The 4,620-nt window shown below is 62.9% G+C and overlaps 1 non-coding gene across 1 annotated transcript; it reads right to left on the bottom strand.

Moving 5' to 3' along the window:
- Positions 1-1,868: 1,868 nt before the first annotated feature.
- Positions 1,869-1,987, bottom strand: LOC131873254 (5S ribosomal RNA). The gene has a single exon (XR_009371246.1). It is a non-coding gene; the product is annotated as a 5S ribosomal RNA (ribosomal RNA).
- Between the last annotated feature and the right edge of the window lie 2,633 nt (positions 1,988-4,620).

Genomic DNA, 4,620 nt, shown 5'->3' with positions numbered 1-4,620 from the left:
GTTTGCCCCGGGTACGCACCTTCGCCGGGGTGGGCACCTCGGCTGGGTTGCGCGCCCTGGTGCGCACCAAGGAGCGCTCCGAAGTGTGCTCCAAGGTGCGGCGTGCACGAAGTCGGAGCCCGGTTTGCCCCGGGTGCGCACCTCGCGTGCACCTTCGGCGGGGTTGCGCGCCCTGGTGGGCACCATGGTGCGCACCAAGGAGCGCTCCGAAGTGTGCTCCAAGGTGCGGCGTGCACGAAGTCGGAGCCCGGTTTGCCCCGGGTGCGCACCTCGCGTGCACCTTCGGCGGGGTTGCGCGCCCTGGTGGGCACCATGGTGCGCACCAAGGAGCGCTCCGAAGTGTGCTCCAAGGTGCGGCGTGCACGAAGTCGGAGCCCGGTTTGCCCCGGGTGCGCACCTCGCGTGCACCTTCGCCGCGGTGGGCACCATGGCGTGCACGAAGTCGGAGCCCGGTTTGCCCCGGGTGCGCACCTCGCGTGCACCTTCGCCGGGGTGGGCACCTCGGCTGGGTTGCGCGCCCTGGTGCGCACCAAGGAGCGCTCCGAAGTGTGCTCCAAGGTGCGGCGTGCACGAAGTCGGAGCCCGGTTTGCCCCGGGTGCGCACCTCGCGTGCACCTTCGCCAGGGTGGGCACCTCGGTGCGCACACCTTCTCAATGTTTTCTTGCCTTTTCTGGAAATTGGTGAAGGCAGCGCATCAAAGGTGCGCACCTCGGTGTGCTCCGAGGTGCGAACCCGAGAGCGCTCCGAGGTGCCCACGAAGTCGAAAGTCGGGTTAATTGCATTGTTTTCCCCGGGTGCGCTCCGAGGTGCGCAACATCGGCGCGCACCAAGGAGGGCTCCGAAGTGTGCTCCAAGGTGCGCACGATGGCGTGCACCTCTGGTGCGCACGATTCGGAGCTCGGTTTGACCGGGGTGCGCACACCTTGGCTGGGTTGCGCACCTTTTGTGCGCTCCAAGGTGCGCACGAAGTCGGAGCTCGGTTTGCCCCGGGTGCGCACCTTCGCCAGGGTGCGCACCTTGATGCGCACGCCTTGGCTGGGCTGCGCACCTTGGTGGGCGCCATGGTGCGCACCTTTCGTGCGCTCCAAGGTGCGCACGAAGTCGGAGCTCGGTTTGCCCCGGGTGCGCACCTTGGTGGGCGCCATGGTGCACTCCGAGGTGCCCAAGATTGGTGCGCACCAAGGAGCGCTCCGAAGTGCGCTCCAAGGTGCGCGCGAAGTCGAAAGTTGGGTTAATTGTCCGGTTTGCCTCGGGTGCGCACCTTGCGTGCACCTTCGCCAGGGTGGGCGCCTTGGTGCGCACACCTTGGCTGGGCTGCGCACACCTTGGCACCCGCGTTTCCTTCATTTTAAATTTTTTTTTTTTACAATCTCTCAAGTGGGAAATTCTATAATCTCAACTTTTTTTGCCTTTTCAGGAAACTTTTGAATGGAGCGCATCATTGGTGCGCTCCGAAGTGTGCTCCAAAGCTCTCTCCAGCTGCGTGCACCTGCCCCGGCCGCGCACCCGGCCCCGCCCAGCTTCGCTCACCTGTCCCGGGCGTCTGGTGCGGAACCTTAGAGTAAGAAACATCACCGTGCACCTTGGCCAACGTGCGCGACTCGACCGAGCGCGCACTGGCCGAGGTGCACACCGATTTCACCTGGGTGCGCGCGCGCAGCACCTCGGGCGCACCGGGGTGCGCGCACAACGCCCGGGTTGCACCGTGGCCTGTGTGCTCGGGGCGCCTCGGGTGCGCGCTCGGTGTCGCCCCCGCGCGCGCGGTAGTGCGGGCAGCGCACCCCGGCCCGGCCCGGCCCCGACGAGAACGCAAACGGGCAAAAGGTTTATTCAAATAGCATTGCGATGCCCGGCGAAAAACTAAAAAAGGGTGCAACACCGGGACTTCCCGGGAGGTCACCCATCCCAGTACTACTCCGGCCCAAGCGCGCTTAACTGCGGAGTTCTGATGGGATCCGGTGCACTAACGCTGGTATGATCGCACCCGTTATGAGCTTGTCGCAGTGTGTACTTAGCAAACCGCGACCCACGTGCGAATCCACCCCGGCCACCCACCCCCGTCGAGGTGCACACCCTCCCTCGCGAAGTGCGCCCCGTTCGCCAAGTGTGAGCCCTGCCCGGGTGCGCGCACCTTGCTAGGGCGTCGGGTGTGCACCCGGCCCGGCCTACGTGCGTGCACCTGTAGGGGGCGTCGTGTGCGTGCAGTGTCCCGTCTGCAACGCGGTGCCCACACACCACCTCGGGCGCAACGACCTGCGCTCACATGTGGGCCGAGTGCACCTTGGTGCATGTTCGGGGCGCCTCGGGTGCACGCTCGATCTTGCCCCGGTGCACCAAGGCGCTCGGTTTGCCCCGGGTGCGCACTTGGTGCAAGGTGGGCACCCAAAATAGGGATCAAGCACCAAAACACAAGTTTCGGGATGCAAAATGGGACCCAAGGACCACAAATGCGTTCCAAGACCCATGATGGGTCCACGAGAACAAAAATGTGTTCCGAGACTTAATAAACAAATATTGGGTTTTAGGAGAAGAAACATGCTCTGATGCCCAAAACGAGAATCGACCCCGAAAAGGCCACAGGCCAAAAGTGGGATGCGAGACAAAAAAAAATGGGACCCGAGGACCAAAATTGGGTTCCCAGGTCGAAGACAGGGCAACCGGACAAGAAACGACCTCTAAGGCTCGAAATGAGTCCCGACGACTAAAACTTGACAAGAAGCACCCATCAGGCACCCAACTCGACACCCATGGGATGCCGACCCACCCGGGCTTCCACCTAGCACACCTTGGCACCCACCCACCCTCGCACCCAACCTCGCACCCAACTTAGCACCTTTGAACCCACATTGGCACTCACCCTGACCCTGGCACCTTGGAACCCACATTGGCACTCACCTTGACCCTGGCACCCACCTTTGCACTCACCTTGGGACCCACCCTGGCTCCCACCTCGGCACCCACCCAGACACCCACCTTGGTTCCTTGGCACCCACCTTGGATCCTTGGCACCCACCCCGACACCCACCTTGGCACGCAACTTGGCTACTTGCCACCCACCTTGGCTCCTTGACGCCCACCCCGACAACCACCCCGTGACCTACCCTGGCTAGGGTTGGTGCACACCCACCCTGGTGCCCACCTTGGCACCCACCCTATGACCCACCTTGGCACGCACCTTAGTACCCACCCCGTTACCCACCCTAGGACCCACCCCGTGACCCACCTTGGCCAGGGTGGGTGCCTTGGTGCGCACAACTTGCCTGGGCTGCACACCAGGGCGGGCTCAAGATGGCACCCGCGTTCCGTTTTTTTCACTATCTTTCAAAACGGAAATTTTAAAATCTCATTTTTTTCTTTTTTTTGCCTTTTCTGGAAATTAGTGAAGGCAGCGCATCAAAGGTGCGCAATGCTGGTGCGAACCCGGGAGCGCTCCGATGTGTGCTCCAAGGTGCGGCGTGCACGAAGTCCGAGCCCGGTTTGCCCCGGGTGCGCACCTCGCGTGCACCTTCGCCGGGGTGAGCACCTTGGCTGGGTTGCGCGCCCTGGTGCGTACCAAGGAGCGCTCTGAAGTGTGCTCCAAGGTGCGGCGTGCACGAAGTCGGAGCCCGGTTTGCCCCGGGTGTGCACCTCGGGTGCGCACCTCGCGTGCACCTTCGCTGCGGTGGGCACCTTGGCTGGGTTGCGCGCCTTGGTGGGCACCATGCAGTGCACGAAGTCGGAGCCCGGTTTGCCCCGGGCGCGCACCTCCGCCAGGGTGGGCACCTTGGTGCGCACAACTTGCCTGGGCTGCGCATCAGGAAGGGCTCAAGATGGCACCCGCGTTCCGTTTTTTTCACTATCTTTCAGAACGGAAATTTTAAAATATCGTTTTTTTTTGCCTTTTCTGGAAATTAGTGAAGGCAGCGCATCAAAGGTGCGCAACGCTGGTGCGAACCTGGGAGCGCTCCGATGTGTGCTCCAAGGTGCGGCGTGCACGAAGTCGGAGCCCGGTTTGCCTCGGGTGCGCCCTGGTGGGCACCATGGTGCGCACCAAGGAGCGCTCCGAAGTGTGCTCCAAGGTGCGGCCTGCACGAAGTCGGAGCCCGGTTTGCCCCGGGTGTGCACCTCGGGTGGGCACCTTGGTGCGCATGCCTTGCCTGGGCTGCGCACCAGGGCGGGCTCAAGATGGCACCCGCGTTCCTTTTTTTTCACTATCTTTCAAAACGGAAATTTTAAAATCTCATTTTTTTTTGCCTTTTTCTGGAAATTAGTGAAGGCAGCGCATCAAAGGTGCGCACCTCGCTGCCCACCACGGTGCGCAACGCCGGTGGGCACCCGGGAGTGCTTCGAAGTGTGCTCCAAGGTGCTGCGTGCACGTTGTCGGAGCCCGGTTTGCCCCGGGTGCGCACCTCGCGTGCACCTTCGTCGGGGTGGGCACCTTGGCTTGGTTTGCCCCGGCTGCGCTCCGAAGCGGGGTTATTGGAGCGCCGCCTCTTTTTTTGTCGGAGCGTTTGGTGGGGTTTCTCGCATTGGCTCTTCCGAGGCCCGGTTGCCACCCTGGCGCGCACGAAGTCGGAAGTAGGGTTAATTGCCCGGGTGCGCACCTTTGCCAGGGTGGCACCTTACCTGGGCTGCGCACC

This window comes from Cryptomeria japonica, unplaced genomic scaffold (genome assembly GCF_030272615.1).
Source record: "Cryptomeria japonica unplaced genomic scaffold, Sugi_1.0 HiC_scaffold_1321, whole genome shotgun sequence".
Classification (NCBI taxonomy): domain Eukaryota; kingdom Viridiplantae; phylum Streptophyta; class Pinopsida; order Cupressales; family Cupressaceae; genus Cryptomeria; species Cryptomeria japonica.
The sequence above is the reverse complement of the archived record's forward strand: the minus strand, read 5'-3'. Positions and strand labels throughout refer to the sequence as shown.